Below are 22,069 nucleotides of genomic sequence, written 5' to 3'. Positions count from 1 at the left end.
TCTGTGAGACATGGCAAAGAAGCCGTTGTACCGTTTTATAATCGATCAGTCAAACAAAACTTGCTCTCAGATTACTTGCAACAGAAGAACGAGGTGATTGTCAACAAAAGGTCATTACGACATATTCCTACTTATTTTTGCCATATTTTCGAAGATAGCAATTTTACCCAAGAAAGATGATGATTCGTTTATTCTACGCCGTGTTCAGACACAAAACCTGCTGAATGGAAGCTAGTAGTAGCCAGTAGGCTCACAGAAATAGAGTGCCGAAATAAGGCGGTGAAGTACGTGCAACAATGTTACGAGTCATTTCGCATGCTCGTCACGGATGAGAAATGAGATGCGCAGTGTGCTTCTAGGAAGTATACCGACAAGTATGCAGGCCAACAAAGGGCATTGTCCTCTACCCCTTAGTCTGTGCCTTGGTGTATGCCAATGTAACGGTTAACTCTTCCAAGCTATCGATGTGCCGCGTGGTGTATGTGTATGTTAACTGTTGGTACGCCTTAAGATCTTAATACAGTCAAGCACTTTTCCTCTACTTCCTATGCTGTCGACCTCGTCTTAGTCACCTACTTCGCTTCGTATTTATTTTATTTTCAATGTTTCTGAATAATTGCCGTTTAGTTGTGTGTTAAGCCTCCATTTAGTCTTGCAATTGATTTTAAGTTTAAAGTAAAACTTGCCCTTCCAGTTGTTGAAGTTTACCTGGACTAAACACAAATAGTACAATGCAAGCAGAACTTAAATAGTTCACATATGTGCCATTAATACGTATTTGTCCTTCTCTTTCCGAGTTTACAGATTTGGAACCGTTCTTCAGCGCTGCTGCGAACAGTGCTGGTGATATAGAAACTCATCATAGATTGCTGTTTCAATTCTGAAGTATTCACTATCCTGATATCCTTCTGCTGATACAGCAACTGCGACATAAATATGGGGCTGTGCGTTCTTCAGTATACGACATAGATAAAATCGGCTCTTTGGTTTTTAGGGGCTGTTTATATAGATTTTGTTGAAAGCGAGCCAGTATCTTTCTCAAAATGTCCAAGGTCAGCGCCATGCAGGAACTGAACAGTCGCACGCGACTAGCGCCCGAAAAGACAGACATATTGTTCGTTTGGCCGGTTAGGATTGCACTGTAATGTTAGTCAGAAAATGGGTTTGTTTGCAGCAGTACAGGTATACACGTGGATAGCGCAGCGCCGTGCACTGCAAGCACGGTCTCGTATTGACGCGGTTTCCCTTGGCACACTGACAGTGGTACACCTGACAGAGTAGTAATTAATATCAATTACACCTTTTTATGTCCTCATGCGTAACTGAGTGGTAGCCGGCACAGCAGCTCAGCGTGTTCGGTCGGAGGGTTAGCAGCCCTCTGTATTTAAAAAAACTGAGTGAATAGATCTACAACTTCAGCGGATGTCTTGGGACGTCCGCCCCAAACAAAGACAACGAACATTAACAAGCAAAATGAGATTTAATAAAAAAAAAAGAAAAAGAAAGTGGCCAGCGCGACTGCCTGCCATGCGGGGGACGCGGGTTCGATTCCTGGCACTGCCAGTTATTTTTTTCATGGGGTGGAGGACTAGTACGGAGTGCACTCAGCCTCGTGAGACCAACTGAGGACCTGCTCGACCGATCAGTAGCGGTTCCAAAGCCAAGAAACCCTACAGCGACGGGGAGAGCGGAGTGCTGACCACATGCCCTTCCATACTGCATCCAGTGACGTCATGACATAGCGGGCGGTCGAGTCCGCTTGGCCCGTCTAGGCCAAAACGTGGAACTTAACTAACCTACTAACCTACTCCATATTATTATTTCATTAATGAGTTATAAATGCACCATTGTGTTACATCCATTTCCAGTTCCTATCAGTTCCTTTTCTTGTTTTTATATATACAGGGTGTTACAAAAAGGTACGGCCAAACTTTCAGGAAACATTCCTCACACACAAATAAAGAAAAGATGTTATGTGGACATGTGTCCGGAAACGCTTAATTTCCGTGTTAGAGCTCATTTTAGTTTCGTCAGTATGTACTGTACTTCCTCGATTCACCGCCAGTTGGCCCAATTGAAGGAAGGTAATGTTGACTGCGGTGCTTGTGTTGACATGCGACTCATTGCTCTACAGTACTAGCATCAAGCACATCAGTACGTAACATCAACAGGTTAGTATTCATCACGAACGTGGTTTTGCAGTCAGTGCAATGTTTACAAATGCGGAGTTGGCAGATGCCCATTTGATGTATGGATTAGCACGGGGCAATAGCCGTGGCGCGGTACGTTTGTATCGAGACAGATTTCCAGAACGAAGGTGTCCCGACAGAAAGACGTTCGAAGCAATTGATCGGCGTCTTAGGGAGCACGGAACATTCCAGCCTATGACTCGCGACTGGGGAGGACCTAGAACGACGAGGACACCTCCAATGGACGAGGCAATTCTTCGTGCTGTTGACGATAACCCTAACGTCAGCGTCAGAGAAGTTGCTGCTGTACAAGGTAACGTTGACCACGTCACTGTATGGAGAGTGCTACGGGAGAACCAGTTGTTTCCGTACCATGTACGTGTGCAGGCACTATCAGCAGCTGATTGGCCTCCACGGGTACACTTCTGCGAATGGTTCATCCAACAATGTGTCAATCCTCATTTCAGTGCAAATGTTCTCTTTACGGATGAGGCTTCATTCCAACGTGATCAAATTGTACATTTTCACAATCAACATGTGTGGACTGACGAGAATCCGCACGCAATTGTGCTATCACCTCATCAACACAGATTTTCTGTGAACGTTTGGGCAGGCATTGTTGGTGTTGTCTTGATTGGGCTCAATGGAGCACGTTATCATGATTTCATACGGGATGCTCTACCTGTGCTGCTAGAACATGTGCCTGGCCTTCACGCTCTCCTGACCTCAACCCTCTTGACTTTCATTTATGGGGGCGTTTGAAAGCTCTTGTCTACGCAACCCCGGTACCAAATGTAGAGACTCTTCCTGCTCGTATTGTGGACGGCTGTGATACAATACGCCATTCTCCAGGGCTGCATCAGCGCATCAGGGATTCCATGCGACGGAGGGTGGATGCATGTATCCTCGCTAACGGAGGACATTTTGAACATTTCCTGTAACAAAGTGTTTGAAGTCACGCTGGTACGTTCTGTTGCTGTGTGTTTCCATTCCATCATTAATGTGATTTGAAGAGATGTAATAAAATGAGCTCTAACATGGAAAGTAAGCGTTTCCGGACGCATGTCCACATAACATATTTTCTTTCTTTGTGTGTGAGGAATGTTTCCTGAGAGTTTGGCCGTACCTTTTTGTAACACCCTATGTGTGTGTGTACTGTGTGAGCCACCTTACCATGTGTCGCAGAGGCTACTTCTGGTGCCGCTAACTACTCCCCTCTGATCTGATCCATTCGCGAATGTTGCGTTAAGGAACGAGGGTTGATAATCCTCCGTATGAACTATAGTTTCTCTTATTTTTATCGTGGTGATATGTAGGAGGAATTAATATGCTGCCCATCTCTTCTTAGATCGTATGCTGTCGGACTTCCGCATCTAAATCTCTACGTGATACACAAAGTCTTTCTTGCAACGCCTGTCACTGGAGATTGTTAAGCATCTACGTAATAACTTACACATGACAGTGAACACGCTGATAAGTGTTTAGTTTATTATGTCTCTTTCCCTGTGAAGTAACACAATTACAACGTCCTTTTCAGTGTTGGATGTATCTACGTCCTGTTTCACAGATACTCTGTAAATAATTTTACATATTTCTTTTTGTATTCATTTTTCTCCAGCTTTAATAACTTCTCTTGAAAGATCTTCATTTCCAGGCCCTTATCCTCTCCTCATACCTCTAATCCTATATTTTTTGCTCACTGTAGTAGCGTATTCCTTAGTTCTAAATTACAGATGTTGGTAGCACCGTTTAAAAAAAAAATGGTTCAATTGGCCCTGAGCACTATGGGACTCAACTGCTGTGGTCATAAGTCCCCTAGAACTTAGAACTACTTAAACCTAACTAACCTAAGGACAGCACACAACACCCAGCCATCACGAGGCAGAGAAAATCCCTGACCCCGCCGGGAATCGAACCCGGGAACCCGGGCGTGGGAAGCGAGAACGCTACCGCACGACCACGAGAGCACCGTTTTTAAACGAAATGTAATTTGTGTTGTCTGTGTATCTCCATGCATTTATTGTGGTGATTAGTTTTGGCTTTTTTTAGAGTCTAACTATTATTAAGGTTTCATTATCGACGATAACTTTTACTCTACAAGTTTTCCAACCTTAGACGCGCGGTATACAGTATGTCCCATGATAAACGATCAGTATTCAGGCATATGACAGGAACGACCATTCGAAGGAAAAATGTCTAGTAAACATGGAGTCTAGAGTGCATACCTTAAAGAGCTATGAGCACTTGTTTAGTAGAAGACATATGTTTCACAATAGTGTAAACGAACAAGTGCTCATATCTCTTACGGTATGCATTATAGACTCTATGTTTACTAGACATTTTTCCTTCGAATGGTCGCTCCTGTCATATCCCTCAAAACTGACCATCCCTGCCGGGAGGCGCTGTGTAGACCAAGCACGCCCCTAACTTTGGTGGAACAAGCTGTGAAACCAAATTCATTCGGATAACATGCAGATTAACGTGGAATCCCTTCGCAGTGCGAAGTGGAGTTGACTGACTCAGTTTTTCAAATGGTTCAAATGGCTCTGAGCACTATGGGACTCAACTGCTGAGGTCATTAGTCCCCTAGAACTTAGAACTAGTTAAACCTAACTAACCTAAGGACATCACACACATCCATGCCCGAGGCAGGATTCGAACCTGCGACCGTAGCGGTCTCGCGGTTCCAGACTGCAGCGCCAGAACCGCGCGGCCACTTCGGCCGGCGACTCAGTTTTTCTCAAAAAAATGGTTCAAATGGCTCTGAGCACTATGGGACTTAACATCTGTGGTCATCAGTCCCCTAGAACTTAGAACTACTTAAACCTAACTAACCTAAGGACATCACACACATCCATGCCCGAGGCAGGATTCGAACCTGCGACCGTAGCGATCACGCGGTTCCAGACTGAAGCGCCTTTAGCCGCACGGCCACACCGGCCGGCAGTTTTTCTCAAATGTTGCCGAAATCAAGTACTCAGTATAACAATTTAGTGACATGCTGCATTATAATTGCATACGTAGCACCACAGTTAGCGCAGTTTTGCGAAATTATCGATATTAATGCGATTATTTTCATTTTTACATTCAATCGGGTAAAAGCACTGTATCTACAGTCCTTTCTGTGTAAACTTTTACGAACACCAGAATTATCTTTTCTTCACTGACCTTTCCATTTTGATTTACTGCATATTGTCTAGTTTACAATGCATGTAAACGTGCATGCATTGTGTTATACGATGCCGGATGTCAGTTTGTGGGACAGAGTTCCCTGCCTGTTGCATTTACTCGATTAATACAGGAGCGGTTAATGCTGTTTGTGGATGATGCTGGAGTTGTCCAATGAGGTCCCGTATGTGCTCGATTGCAGACAGATCTGACGATCGAGCAGACCAAGGCAACACGCCGACATCCTGTAGAGCATGTTGAGTTACAACTGTGGTATGTGAGCGAGTGTTATCCTGTTAGAAAACTTCTAATGGAAGCTGGTCGGCATTTCGACGATAATAGGAACTCAAAAGGCACTAATGAAATTGTAAGAAGACGAACGAAACAAAGGAACGCCATCTTTCGTTCTTCTAGCTAATCCGGCAGTGCTTCGCAGTTGATACCTAAATGCCTATGGGAACCGGAAATACGTCATAATTTTGAGTATTCCTGGGAGTACTGTTAGGACATGAATTTCGGCTTCTAGTTACGACTTCGTCCACTTTGAACGTATGGAATTCGATTATAAGAAATCATGTACCATATAACTGAAAAAGACGTCTTTGTTTCGTTTTTTATTGTTTTTAAATTTGTTGTATACTATACAATTACATAACTTCAGAATATACAGGGTGTACATAACGTCCGCGAACACTTTCAATTATTTATTGCATAAGAACCAAACATTGTACAGGTATCACACATACTTCATTTTGAAAAGAAACCCTGAAAGTTTTTTTTTTTATGTATGCCGCCACAGCGTAGTTTGGTAATTTGCCGATAGTCAGCGCTAGTCGCAAACATGGGGGCCGTGGTACAGAAGGGGACAGTTGTTTCATGAAATGGACTCCCCTATCGTCAAATCTCACTCCGTGTGACTTTTTTCTGTGGGGACACATTAAAGGTCTGGTGTATGTACCGCCTCTACCACGTGTTGTAGCAGTGCTCCGGGAGAGAACACGGGAAGCGACTGCCACAGTCGACGTTGCCATGATGGAACAGGTATGGCAAGAATTCGATTACCGTATTGACGTCTGCCGGGTCATTCATGGGTTTGCATATCGAATGTTTGTAAAATAAAACTTTCAGAGTCTCTCTTCAAAATCCGATATGTGTGATATCTTTACAAAGTTTAGTTCTTGTGCAATAAATAATTGAAAGTGTTTCCGGACTTTATGTACACCCTGTATTATGAAACGGATAGTTGCTACTCACGATGTAGCGGAGACGCTGAGTCACATATAGGCACAACAAAAAGACTGTCAGAAAATGAGCTATGTGTGTGTGAATTGAATTTGTGTGTGTGTGTGTTTTCTATCTCCGACAAAGACCTTGTTGGCTGAAAGCTCATTTTCTGACAGCCTTTTTGTTGTGCCTATATGTGACTCAACGTCTCCGCTACATCGTGAGTAGCTATCGTAGGGTTAAAACCTACTCTCAAGAAAGACTACGAAACTTAACATTTTCGCAGCACAGCATTTTGTATCTCGCAGTCAGTTTAATATAACACTTGTACATTGTTGTTTAAAAACACCTACAACCATTTGTGTTGAAAGTTGTATCACTTATGAACTTTTCGAGGTTGTTGAAAACATAATTTTTTTCCTTGTGTTTATATTAACCCTCGTAGTTCTGCTGTGGTTAATATGGTCCCATAAGTACATTATAAATTGAAGATAACCTTGTAGGTGGGACAACCACAGCTATGAGTATTTATCTTGGGAACTAATAACGGCTTCAGTTGTATTTGGTCCTTCATCTATGACATACGTGTTTTGTTTTGAAGAACAATGATAATGTTTTGATCATATGCTCACCTGAAGATGTGCCTTTTAGCACCACGAAACAGGTAGTGACCCAATAATAAAGAATCATACTGTGGTTGCCCCACCAAAAAGGTGGTCTGCAATTATATTATGCTTCTGTTCAAAACTATAATTTTGTAAATATGTAACCTACTCCCTCTAAATCGGTTGGAAACAATGATGTTTGGTTCATCTTTATATTTACAACATATTAAAAATTTTCATTTTTTAAATTTTTTCCACTGAATACCAAATGGAGCAATGTGACCTCAGTCTAAATTTATTTTTGTTTACTGAGGATACCTGTATATATCTCAGAAGAGAAAAAGGCGTGTGCGTGCGTGTGTGTGTGGGTGGGTGGGTGGGGGGGGGGGTTCATTATGCTCTGGCTTGTGGTCTTCCCTACGTTACATATATGAATCAACGTAAAAGATGGTTCAAATGGCTCTGAGCACTATGGGACTTAACATCTGAGGTCATCAGTCCCCTAGAACTTAGAACTACTTAAACCTAACTAACCTAAGTACATCACACACATCCATGCCCGAGGCTGGATTCGAACCTGCGACCGTAGCGGTCGCCCGGTTCCACACTGAAGCGCCTAGAACCGCTCGGCCCCACCGACCGGTTGAATCAACGTACTACTCCATAGTTGGGTCTACAGTTAAACGTTGAATGTAGCTTGGAATTTATCACACACATTTCATTGCAGTCTGTGAAATCACATTATGTGCGAGAAGAAAACCTTAGCATCAACTAGTCGACTAATCAGTAAATCATAGACCTTTTGAATTTTCACCCTGGCACATCCTCCAGAAAATATGTCAATGGCAAATGTCTTACCAAAAGTGGTCACAGAGATTTTAATTATTACCTCAAAAAACCAAAGTGCGAACAGGAAACTTGGTGATGTTAGTCCTCTACATATTCACGCTTCAGTGCGACGAATTTTTGCCAACGACGAATGAATTCTTGGAGACCTTGGTTATAGAAGTCTGCTTGTTGGCTGCTTAGAAACGCCACGCCTCGAAAATCACGTCATCATTGTCGAATTGCCTGACACGCAACGGTCTCCTTATCCGAGGAAAGAGGAAGAATTCACTGGTCGCCATGTCGGGAGAATATGACATGTAAGGAAAAGTTTGATAGACCAAAGAAGTAACATACGTGGTTGTGTCCCGTATATGACGAATCTGCGCGTTGTCACGGAGGGAAAAGCACCCCGTTGCCACTTACGAGCATGATCTGTTTAGCAGCACACTATGACAGTTCCAAAACACACCATCACTCTGTCGTTGCTTGTGTTCGTCAATTTAGGCGGTGGTGAGTCCGTAAGTTGCAACTGCTTGCTTTGCTCCTCTGTCTCGAGACCTTAACGGTACACCAAGCTGAATAGGCAGCTAAGAAAGTCACCTGGAGTGCTCTGACACAGCTGCAAAATTTTCGCATCCGCCTCTGTCCGACTGTCTTTTTGAATGGTGTGAACAGTCGCTGAACTTTGTCAGTGGCTTGGGGATTTCATTGTGGACTGCAAACATCTGCATCTACACTCTGCAAACCACTGTGAAGTGCGTGGCACAGGGTGTGTCCCATTGTACCAGTTATTAGGGCTTTCTGCTGTCCCATTCATGTGTGGAGCGCGGAAAAAAAGATTGCTTAAATGTCTCTGTGCGTGCTGTAATTAGTCTAATCTTCTCTTTGTGCTTCTCCATGGGAGCGATATGTGTGAGGTTTTAATACATTCCGCCAACGGTCTTACCGCAGTGGCAACACCGGTTCCCGTCAGATCCCCGAAGTTAAGCGTTGTCGGGCTGGGCTAGTAGTTGGATGGGTAACCATCCAGTCTGCCGAGCGTTGTTGGCAAGTGGGTTGCCCTCAGCCGTTGTGAGACAAACTGGGGAGCTACTTGAGAAGTAGAGGCTTCGGTCTCTTAAACTGACGCACGGCCAGGAGAGCGGTGTGCTGACCACATGCCCCTCCATATCCGCATCCATCGACGCCAGTGGGCTGAGGTTGACACGGCGGCCGGTCGCTACCGTTGGGCCTTGATGGCCTGTTCTGGCGGAGTTTAATACATTCCTAGATTCATCACTTAAAGTTGGTTCTAAAACTTTCTAAGTATGCTTTAACGGGATAGTTTCCGTCTATCTTCAATAAACTGGCCAGTTTAGTCTGTCAGCGTCTATGTAACACTTTGCAATGGGTGCATTTTCGTAGTATTCTACCTATAAATCAAAGTCTGCCATCTATTTTATCTATGCCATCATTCCATTTCATATCCCTAGAAATTGTTGCACTTAGGTATACTCGTATGTCTGAATTGACCGATTCCAGTTGTGACACTTGACGTTATTATAATCATAGGCTGCTAAGTTTTTGTCGTTTTGTGAAGTGCAAAATTCTACATTTCTGAACACTTAAAGTATGTTGGCAATCTTCGCACCACTTTGAAATCTTGCCAAGATCTGCTTCTTTCCGACAGTACTTCGTGTAAATAACTGCAACTCCTGCAAAAACTCTGAGGTTACTACGAGGGTTGGGACAAAACTCATTGCAGCTATTTTTTCTCTTGCATATACCAGCCCAATTAGAAAATCGACCCATGCAGATGAAACGACGAGGTGGGAGTCGTATGTGTGAACACTGAAGAACACGGGAACATGGCGCCTCACATGTTTATTACTGTAGTGTACAGGACAATAGTGGTTTCATGGTGCAAAATTATTACAGCACTGCACACATATATTAGACACGGCAAAACTGAATCGAAAGGCCTTGGAGTAGTCCACTGCAACATTCACTACACGCTGCCAATGATGTGGGAGGCCCTGAACATCATCTGCGTCACCATTTCCCGGAACATATCTGAATCGGGTCATCTGTTGTCGCACAGCATAGGCAATATCCTCTCGTGTCGCAAACCGCCTACCAAGTAGTGGATCTTTTACCTTTCGTATGAGATCAAAGTCACAGGGTTAAAGGTTTGGAGAGTACGGCGGCTGCTCCAGTTCTTCCCATCCTCCGCGCCGCAGTCGCCGCCGTACACAGTCTGCCTTACGTGGCTTTGCGTTGTCGTGCAGTATGATTGCACTGTCCGCAAGAACCGGGCGTTTCTCTCGAACGCCACGTCGTACCTGTTGCACCAGGAAGTTGCTGCAGTACTCTGCGCTCACAGTTCTACCATGTGGAACGAAGTGGCGCTCAATGACACCTCTGCCGTCATACCGGCGAGCACCACCAATTTCATGGGGGAAGGATTCTGACGGAACTTATGTCACCTTTGTGAAACGGCACCTCGCTACTCCGTGGACTGACTTTTGAGTTCCCGTCCGTATACCTTGCACAAAAATTCATCGTCGGCCATTATTCGTGACAGGAAGTGGTCGTCGTGTTGTTGCCAGCGTGCTAGGTAGTCGGTGCATATATTACATACCGCTTCCACTGTTGAACTTCCATCAGTTCATCCGCTACCAACCGCGATGCGCGTTTGCGCAGTTACACCTTTGTCCGCAGTAACCTGTGGATGTGCATTTCTCGATGTTTCTTGCCCTCTCTAACTCCTGTAGCGTCCATCTTCCGTCTTCGCCCAGGAGCTGCTGGATGTCAGCAGGTGCCACGTCGGTTGGCCCAGTGACAGGTCGTCCCGAGCGTTGCTGATCACCGATTGTCACACGTCCTTGACGAAACTTTCCTACCCACGGCGCTACTATACGGCATTATTCCCAAGGGCTTCCACCAATTCACTGTGACGTCCTCTCGCGTTTCTCCCTCGGACAACGGCTGTTTTGATGTATGCGCGCTGCTCAACACTTCCATTTCGCGCGACGCTCGCCCCATAGCCGATTTCGCAACGCAGGACTCTACCAGCAGTCACAGAGCCATCTGTTGTTACGAATACATTCTGTGGCTTTATAGCTTCCACGCTACAAACAGCAGTTTCTGATCCGCTCACATGTCTGCAATTAAAAAAAATAGTTGCAACGATTTTCCCCCCACCCCCATATTAATATTGCCTGCAGGCTCATTAGCATACAACATGAACAGCAAGGATTCCAGCACACTTTCCTGGGACACACCGAAGGTTATCCTATTTAGCGTAACTGCAAGTGTGTGGTCATGCACAACTTGGGAAGGGGAGATTAGTGTTTAATGTCCCGTTGAGAAAGAGTTCATTAGAGACGGCGCACGGGCTCGCATTAGGGAAGGGTGCGAAATGAATGCGCCCGTGCCCTTTGGAAGGAACCGTTCCGGTGTTTGCCTTAACCGATTTCGTGCGCAGCTTCATGGCAAAGAGATTTTCGACTTCTATCACGGATGCAAGTGCTAACAGAATTTACGTCCCTCCCAGAGACGTAGGGAGGGCCACATCAACGTACCTAATGGCTTTGCAAAACTGCAGAATACGCATAGACTGTGAAATAACTTTAACTAGAGAATTTCAAGAGGTATATGAGAACATTCAAGAAAAGACTGTCGGTTTAAGTAAATAATAGCACCAGTTTTCGCCCGGAGGCTGAATCATTCTCAATCCTGTCTCCTCTCTTACAACAGTATTCAAAATGCTCAGTATACAGTAGACAGTATTTAGTAACTGTTCCTTTGTAACAAAGCAAGGAAAACGATTTTCGCGGTTCTGTCCGTTTCATCGTCAACCATTTTCCAATCACAGCTGGATGATGGACTCTCCAAGGTTTCTTCAGGTATTACGATCTTTCAGTTTTGCGCAGCCCGTCTGTCGCGTCTATTTCGTGATACTGTCTACCTAAACCTTACTAACCTGTCGGCTAGGTCGTTTCTTATCTCGAGGATTCCAGGAAGAACTCTCTTTATACCGTCTTCCGTCAGTTCTTATGGCAGCGTGCCTTTGACTTCTATAAGAGTCGCTTTCAGATCCTCGGCTCTTGTCTTTTCTGTTATTCATATATTCATCTGTTTGTGCAGAAGCGTTGCATTCAACAATCCTAACAATCCTCTTTCTGTCTCCCCTTTGGTAACTCACAATTTTTGAATTGTTTGCGCTTTTAAGATCAATGTCGCTATGCCGTAGCATACTGTTTGTAGAACTTCGAATCCAGGTGAACTGCTTACTTATTTTTAAACAAGTTATTTAATGTTAGGAATGAACCGTTTTTTGTATCTTTCAGCATTGCTTCGTCAGCTGTTTTTAGTTGCTGCAAGTGCAAGAATTAATCAGCTAGATTTAGTTACCTCAGTGTTATTATTTACCGTCTGCCTTCCCGAATACTGTTTATAAAATATAAATTAAGGTAGTTTGCACGCGTAATCTATGCAAGAATAGGTAAACACTGAGAACTAAAACAGAAAGATTTAACTTCATTAATATTTCACAAATAGTTGATAAAGATGAAATGTGAAGGGCAGCTACTGTGAAAATTTATGAGACAATGACTATTCCTATTTTACGGAATATAAATGAGGCATAGATTCCGACTACGGAGCAAAAAAACACAGTTCGCAGAAAAAAGGTATCAGGGGAAAACATCAGGAAAGACCAACAGAAGAAGAGACTGGAACGGATGTAAGAACAAGAACCGAATTAGAAAGTGCGATAGATATCTAAGAGACCGGCTGAATCACATAATGCATCACACTTATAAATATGTAGATATCAGCCAAAGATTAATTGAGATGACAAAGAAAATGATGGAAAGACGAACAACATTATTAAGAGGTCAAGTAATAACATGATACACATCCCTAATACGTGACGAAAAGTGAACAGTGTGTGACGTATTCTCCTTCTTTTACCTGGCCCTATCATCTCGTGACGGATATGTTAATATGAATTTGATAACGCTAGTGGCATAGATGGCAGCATGGCCTTCCCGTCGCCACCTCTTAGCCCTCGGAAAGGAATTTGTGTATCCCATGTGTCTGCGTCTAGGGTTATCCCATATGAAAGTGTAAGAACGTTTACCAAGTGTTTGCGAATCGTGTAACTGAGGAGGGCCGTGGGAACAGCCAGGTATTCACCTAGTCAGAAGTGGGAAAACCGCCTAAAAACCACTGTCCAGCACTCCGGCCCACGTCGTTAATCCGCCGTGTTCCTTTGATCCGGAGCCGGCGCGCTTCCCCGAATTCCGAAAGCGGCATGCTAACGCGCGCGTGCCTGTCCTGGCGGATAATGTGCAACGTATTCGTAGGAACAAAATAGTTCTAATGTGCAACGTATTCGTAGGAACAAAATAGTTCTAATGTGCAACGTATTCGCAGGGACAAAATAGTCCTGGATAACTCCCTGAACGATTTTCCCTGATAGTTTTGCCCTCACTCGTCTGTACACAGCTTCGTCCCGCCACCGCCGCTGTAGTGACTGCTCATGCTTAGTTGCGCGACTTTGGGAATCGCTTACTTCATAGAAATTACTGCGCCAGGCTGAAGGTCATCGTATTAGCGTTTAATTCACTGCAGCTACTTTGCGTAACGAAGCGTTGTGTGCGTTCCCAACATTGCGCAAGGCCTCACTGTTGATCGTATAGAGGAAATCTGTGTTCGGTGTGTTGCTGTAAGTGGTAGTAATGTAATGGTCAAAAGCAGATAAGAGGTTAGCCAAATTGTTGCGATGCATTTACAGCTATATCCATAATCTACAGATCACTGTGAAGTGAATGTCAGAGGGTAACATACTTATCGTTGTACCCGTTGTTATGGTGTTTTTGCGGTTCCATTCATTACGGACAGCGGGAAGAATGCGTAAACGACTCTGTGCGCCCTGTAATAAGTCTTGTCTTCCTCTTCGCAACGGGAGGGACACGTAGGCGTTTGTAGTAAATTCGTAGATTCATTACTTAAAGCTTTTCCTTGAAACTTGTAAGTAGTCGTTCACGGATAGTCTGCGTCTACCTCCGAACGTTAGTCGGTTCAGTTCTTTTTGCATCTCCTTGTCGCTCTTCCACTGATCAAACAAACATATGATCCATCGAAATAAAATGCGGTGAGTGGGAATAACGTGGCTTCAGCTGTGAATGGTATAGATGTGTTATATCTATCGGTGACATAAGAAAATTTATATCGGACCGGGACTTGAACCTGGATATCCCGTTCATCGCGAGCCGTCACCTTAACCATTAGGCTATCCGTGCGTGCCTTCCGCGCGACCCAAACTTGCAGATGTCACCTTGTCTACGTTCCTATACCATATCCAGGTTCGAGTCCTAGTGCGGAATAAATGTCCCCATCGTCAACAGTTGTTCATCAAGACATGCGAGTAATGCTGTGATCATTCGTGCTGCCCTTCTTTCTATATACTCAATATCCCCTGATAGTCATAGTTTGTACGAGTCCCACACACATGAGTAATATTCTAGAAAGGGCTGCATGTATATTTTGCAAGTAATCCAGTTTGTTGACCGATTGCATTTCCCTATTATCCTGCCAGTGAACCGAACACTTCCACCTGCTTTGACCACAACTGAGCAATATGATCATTTCATTTCATATCCCTACATATTGGTACATCCGGGTAGTATTAGTTGACAATTTCCAACTGTGACTCATTGAAAGTGGACTTATAGGATAATAGTTTTTTTTCGTTTCATTAAGTGCACTGTTTTACATTTCGCAACACTTAAAGCAAGTTGTCAGTCTTCGCACCACTTTGAAATCTTATCAATATCAGACTGAATATTTTTGCAGCTTTTTTAAGACAGTACTTCATTGTAGATAACCGCATCATGTGCGAAAAGTCTGAGCACGAAACAGTCGGGAAAGAGTCACGGATATGATAAGCGAGATGGGTTGGCAACCAGTAAAAGAAAGACGTTTTGCAGTGCAGCGAGGTCATGTCACGAAATTTCTCCTCTGAATGTAAAATAAGAGAAATCAGAGCTTGTATAGAAAGATTTATGTGTTCGGTTTTTCCTCCCGCTGTTAGAGAGAGGAACGGTAGATAAGATGGCTCGAAGAACCCTTTGCCAGGCACTTAGATGTGAATTGCAGAGCAGTGATGTAGATGCAGATCGGATGGTAGCATACTAGTACACATCTTCTTCGGCATCAGAATTCAGGTACCATTCCGTTTCGCGCCCTCCCTGTTCCTATTAAATTTGTTGGGGTGTTTAGTCTCTGTGGTTTCCCTGTATAGCCTTTCATAGTATCCGCTTATGACTGCCAATACCTGAGTATTATGAAATCGAATCCGGCTGTCTCCTGGCTGCAAAGCATGTTCCGCAACATCTGATCTGTCTGCTTCTTTCCTTCAGCAGTCGTCCTTGTGTACGTCTAGTCGCCTTTCGACCACACTTTTAGTAGTACACACGTACACATCTCCACAATTACTGGACATCCTATAGATTCTTGGTTTTTCTAGCTGCTTTCGAGCATCCTTGGCCGACTTAGGTGTTCCTTTATCTTTCACATGGGTTTGTAAATTAAGGGTTTCATGAGATCCCTAAATCACTCCCGGCAATTGGCAGGATGGTTCCTTTGCAAAGCGATGGGAGATTCCCCATCCCTCGTAATCCGAGCTTTTACTTCGTCTCTAACGACGTCGTTGTCTACGGGATGTTAAACTCTAAACTTCCTTCTTCCTTTTTTGCAGATTAGAGCGACATTCCTTTTTCATGAGTGTCGTATTTAATGAACGGCAGGAAATGCTTGGATTTTGCAGATGCCTGTACATCGCTACAGTTTTTTCGTGACTGTCACAACGCTCCTTTTATTTCGGCGTACGAGTACCCAGTCTTCAGCAGTGGGCTGGTTAGATATACCAATTCCGCAATGAGCAGCTCCGTTTCACAGATGCTTCTCGCTCTATCCGCTACAACCTCTCTGAATGCGTCCTACTTATGGGACCTAGACGTTGAGTTTCAGCAAAAAAGTCCATCCGACTACGGTGTATCAGCCCAGAATATTTTAATAAGTGTGGCATTTACGACCGTGAAAGGTACATTTTACCTTACTGTTGATTACGCTGTGGATTTAGGGGTATTGACGTGGGTTCCGAGTACCTGCAATTACACTGTTATACAGGCGGTGCCTGTGGTCTTACTGCGTGACTGGAGGTTTTCGCTTTCAGTGTAGGCAGCAATTAAAATCATTCGCCATCTGTTGTCTGTGTTATGTATTACAGTGTCAGATGACCTCTCTGAAAAAGTGAGTATCGGTGTTTTCTAGAGACGTTAACGGATGGCCGGTATTTGTGACGTTGCATTCAACCAAGCACATGGAGTTCCACATCTTAATGCCGTGGACGTTGCAAGGGTGGTCTGTGTGATCCGAAATGGCCGTGTGGTTAAAGGCGCTGCAGTCTGGAACCGCAAGACCGCTACGGTCGCAGGTTCGAATCCTGCCTCGGGCATGGATGTTTGTGATGTCCTTAGGTTAGTTAGGTTTAACTAGTTCTAAGTTCTAGGGGACTAATGACCTCAGCAGTTGAGTCCCATAGTGCTCAGAGCCATTTGAACCATTTTTTGATCCGAAAAGAGTGGACTCTTGGTCGTGTTGCTTCAGATTTTAATGCCTGTATGTCATCAATAGGTTGTGGACACGCCAAGGGGAGAAAGTACACAAGGGGTTTTGGACAAGCTCGCCGACGCTTTACAACTCCACGTGAAGACTAATATTTGGCCATGTCTGCGTAGCACCGTCGTACGGATTTCGCCAGAACACTGCAAGACGATCTCAGAAGGGCCACTGAAGCTGCTGTGACGATCAGGCTGTAATGAACAGGTTACAAGTAAGGACCTTACGATCCAGACGTCCTGTTGGAGTATACTGTTTTACCCGACAACGTCTTCTTGGAGCTCTCCTTCATTTCTGCCGTTCCCATGTCAACTGGCAACTTCGTCGCTGGCGAAACGTGTTATTCACAGATGAGTCCAGGTATCCTCTGACGCAAGATGACGGCCGTGTTCGTGTACAGAGACCCCTAGCAAGTGGTAGCGGCCAGATGTCCTGGAAAACGACAGATCTCCAAGGTTCTTTTATGTTGTGGGGGTGCTTCAGTGTTGCCAAACATAAAAATCTTGTCGTTGTCCATGGTCGCCTTACCACCAGGCAGTACATAGAACAGATCCTGTTGGAGCATGTGGTGATTGCTGCATACGGTGGTGCCCCTGAATTGCTTCTAATGCCACGGCCTATGTTCCGGGCGTCAGCAGGAATGTCTTGCGAAGCATGTAAATTGAACAGACGGATTAACCGAGCCCGGACCCAAGCCCCATCGTGCGTTTGTGGGACAGGCTTGACAAACGTGTTCGTGGTCATCCTATTTCACCACAGGCTCTGCAAGAACTTTCATGAGCTCTCATTGAAGAATGGGATCGGATAGCATAGGGTGACCTCTGTTTACTTACACTATGTGATCAAAAGTATCCGCACACCCCCAAAAACATACGATTTTAATGTTAGGTGCATTGTGATGCCACCTACTGCCAGGTACTCCATATCAGCGACCTCAGTAGTCATTAGACATCGTGAGAGAGCAGAATGGGGCGCTCCGTAGAACGCACGGCCTTCGAACGTGGTCAGGTGATTGGGTGTTACTTGTGTCATACGTCTGTATGCGAGATTTCCACACTCGTAAACATCCCTAGGTTCACTGTTTCCGATGTGACAGTGAAGTGGAAACGTGAAGGAACACGTACAGCACAAGAACGTACAGGCCGACCTCGTCTGTTGACTGACAGAGACCGCCGACAGTTGAAGAGGGTCATAATGTGTAATAGGCAGACATCTACCCAGACCATCCCACAGGAATTCCAGACTGCATCAGGATCCACTGCAAGTACTATGACAGTCAGGCGGGAGGTGAGAAAACATGGATTTCATGGTCGAGCGGCTTCTCATAAGCCACACATCACGCCGGCAAATGCCAAACGACGCCTCGCTTGGTGTAAGGAGCGTAAACATTGGAGGACTGAACAGTGGAAAAACGTTGTGTGGAGTGACGAATCACGATACGCAATGTGGCGATCCGATGGCAGGATGTGGGTATGGCGAATGCCCGGTGAACGTCATCTGCATCGTGTGTAGTGCCAACAGTAAAATTCGGAGGCGGTAGTGTTATAGTATGGTCGTGTTTTTCATGGAGGAGGCTTGCACATCGTGTTGTTTTTGCATGGCACTATCACAGCACAGGCCTACATTGATGTTTTAAGCACCTTCTTGCATCCCACAGCTGAAGAGCAATTCAGGGATGGCGATTGCATCTTTCAACACCATGGAGCCCCTGTTCTTAATGCACGGCCTGTGGCGGAGTGGTTACACGACAATAACATCCCTGTAATGGACTGGCCTGCACAGAGTCCTGACCTAAATCCTACAGAACACCTTTGGGATATTTTGGAACGCCGACTTCGTGCCAGGCCTCACCGACTGACATTGATACCTCTCCTCGGTGCAGCATCCAGTGCAACCCCCAAGAAACCTTCCAGCACCTGATTGCACGTATGCCTGCGAGAGTGGAAGCTGTCATCGAGGCTAAGGGTGGGCCAACACCGTTTTGAATTCCAGCATTACCGATGGAAGGCGCCACGAACTTTAAGTCATTTTCAGCTAGGTGTCCGGATACTTTTGATCACATAGTGTATACGGAGCATGCCACGTAGGTTTTTTTAAAGGACATCATATTCACCGTTGACTAGCAGATGATATTTATCTCACAATTGCAATTCCCGCCTTCGGGTCATTTTCAAGTGGGACTGCAAAAGCTAAAAAATACAAAAATGAAGCACGGAGTATATATACAGAACTGCACAAACATACTATGTAGACAGTAGTACATTACAAAAATGATGAAAATAATACATCACTTTTATATTGCTTCATCACTCATTAGACTTTAAAATCAACCGGTATGTATACATATCATCGTCAGAAATAAGCCTTTTAGTGTACTGTAGATTTACAGTAACTATAGAAGAGTGTGAAGCTTTGTACATCGTGATATGATGTAAATTACGTGAAATGTTAGTAATGTTAACATACTTCACATAAATCGCTTCTAATCAATGTTCTGGCACACTGTTTACATGCGAAATAAGGCCGCTGGGGACTGTAGATACGTAAAATCGTATGTGGAAACCATATGTACATTCCCCATGTTAGGACCTACTAAGACGACATAACTTGTATTTATGAGGTGGCGTCTTGTGATGTATTGTCCAAATTTGTTGTGCTGCACTGTTAGCTGTATCACTGGCGTGCATTTTGCGTCTTCTAGGTTTTTTTCATCAGTTGCAACGTGTACACAAAGAAAGTAATATGTAAGATTACTATAGCCTTGTTCTGGATGAGTACCCAAATCAGTGCGAGTTTTTTTTTAGAACAGATAACATATGTATTGTTTCGCTACTCTGTTATAAATAAATTTTCCTATCACCTTGCACCTTACGACTATATCATCATCTAGAATTCTGTATATTGTTAACAAAAAAATTCAAATGGCTCTGAGCACTATGGGACTTAACTTCTGAGGTCATCAGTCCCCTAGAACTTAGAACTACTTAAACCTAACTAACCTAAAGGCATCACACACATCCATGCCCGAGGCAGCATTCGAACCTGCGACCGTAGCGGTCTCGCGGTTCCAAACAGTAGCGTCTAGAACCGTATTGTTAACAGATAGAACAAAGGTGTTATGATATGAAGCTTACAACTGTTATCTCAGGACTGTACTATTTCTGATTAGTACACAGACAGTGACTTGTGAATGTATTCAGTTTTTTAGAACATTGATCAGAAGCGATTTTTGTGAAGGGTGTTAACATTGGTAACATTTCACGTAATTTACATCATATGTATCACGATGTAGAAAGCTTCACACTCTTCTAATGTTACTGTAAATCTCCAGTACAGTAAAAGGCTTATTTTTGGCAATGACATGTATACATACAGATGGATTTTAAAGTCTGATAAGTGATGAAGCAAAATGTAAGTGGCGTATTACTTTCACCATCCTCGGAGTAACGTGGAAGGACCGAGTGACCAATGAAGCAGTGCTATCTAAAACTAACTGCAACAGTATTTCAGCTATCTTGAAGCATAGACGACTCCACTGGCTGGGACATGTCCACCGTATGGATCCTGAAATATTACCACGTGAGGTGATGCTTGGAGAGATCTCTATAGCTAAAAAGACCTGTAGGACGTCCTGTACTGAGGTTCAAGGACTCCTGCAAACGAGATATGGAGAGCTTTGGAATTGACACAAACAGATGGGAGGCACGGGCTAGCATGAGACCAGAGTGGCGTGATGATATATCATCTGGAATGTCGAAGCATGATGAAGGCTTGTTGGACAGATTAAGGCAGAAAAAGCTTCGCAATGCTACCACTGCTCCTGCCTCAGCAGCCAGATACACTTGTGACAGTTGCGGCAAGAGATGCCGTGCTGCCATTGGCTTGACAAGTCATATGAAAAAATGCAACGCATAAACACACAACACTGCAACAATCATCTACCAAGATGTCGTGGCCAATATATATATATATATATATATATACTGTCTGCATGGCATGTTTTTGCGCAGTTCTGTTTTTTATTATTATTATTATTATTTAGAATTTGCAGTTCCACTTGAAAATAGCCCAAAGGCCAAAATTGCAATTGCGAAATAAATAACTTCTACACATATAGGTGTCAGGCAGTCATAAACACTCACGGAGGGCATACATTTTATTGAAAGTCTGGAAGTCCAATGAAAAGCCCCGAGGATGACGGGATGCATGATTATTTCCAGTGTGTTTTTGGCACCTGTGGGACATTTCAGTTCCTTTTATGTAAATGATCAAGGTTGTAATTATGTTTTGTTTTGTATTTAATTTGTGAAAGAACCCTAACCAAAAGGCCTTGCTGTGCTGGTTCAGCGAACGGATGAAAGCAAGGGGAAACTACAGCCGTAATTTTTCCCGAGGGCATGCAGCTTTACTGTATGGTTAAATAATGATGGCGTTCTCTTGGGTAAAATATTCCGGAGGTAAAATAGTTCCCCATTCGGATCTCCGGGCGGGGATTACTCAGGAGGACATTGTTATCAGCAGAAAGAAAACTGGCGTTCTAAGGGTCGGAGCGTGGAATGTCAGATCCCTTAATCGGGCAGGTAGGTTAGAAAATTTAGAAAGGGAAATGGATAGGTTAAAGTTAGATATAGTGGGAATTGGTTATAGAATTGGGGAGAAGAGGAGTTTGTGGCACAACTTAACTAGAAGAAGGGATCGGCTGGTAGGACATATTCTGAGGCATCAAGGGAGCACCAATTTAGTATTGAAGGGCAGCGTGGAGGGTAAAAATCGTAGAGGGAGACCATGAGATGAATACACCAAGCAGATTCAGAAGGATGTAGGTTGCAGTAGGTACTGGGAGATGAAGAAGCTTGCACAGGATAGGGTAGTATGGAGAGCTGCATCAAACCAGTCTCTGGACTGAAGTCCACAACAACAACAAAGGTATAGTTTGGTGACACAGTTAAATTATTTCTCAATGGACTACGCCAGACATGATAAGTTATGTTCTTCCAATTCTTTAGAGCTGTGTGTAAGAAAAAGAGCCACCGTGGTACAACAACCGAGTTAGAAAACTGCTGCGGAAGCAAAGGGAACTTCACAGCAAACATAAACATAGCCAAAGCCTTGCAGACAAACAAAAGTTACTCGAAGCGAAATGTAGTGTGGGAGGGCTATGCGAGAGGCGTTCACTGAATTCGAAAGTAAAGTTCTATGTACTGACTTGGCAGAAAATCCTAAGAAATTTTGGTCTTATGTCAAAGCGGTAGGTGGATCAAAACAAAATGTCCAGACACTCTGTGACCAAAATGTTACTGAAACAGAGGATGACAGACTAAAGGCCGAAATGCTAAATGTCTTTTTCCAAAGCTGTTTCACAGAGGAAGACTGCACTGTAGTTCC

The 22,069-nt window shown here is 44.1% G+C and overlaps 1 protein-coding gene and 1 pseudogene across 1 annotated transcript in view; both read left to right on the top strand.

Annotated features, from left to right (window-relative positions):
• LOC126251635 (uncharacterized) overlaps positions 1-22,069 on the top strand; it is a 460,291-nt gene that overhangs the window by 40,715 nt on the left and 397,507 nt on the right. The window lies entirely within an intron of this gene.
• Positions 8,947-9,064, top strand: LOC126254247 (5S ribosomal RNA; annotated as a pseudogene).

Source organism: Schistocerca nitens, chromosome 4 (genome assembly GCF_023898315.1).
Source record: "Schistocerca nitens isolate TAMUIC-IGC-003100 chromosome 4, iqSchNite1.1, whole genome shotgun sequence".
Taxonomy (NCBI): Eukaryota; Metazoa; Arthropoda; class Insecta; order Orthoptera; family Acrididae; genus Schistocerca; species Schistocerca nitens.
Note: the sequence above shows the minus strand (reverse complement) of the source record. Positions and strands in the feature narration are given on the sequence as shown.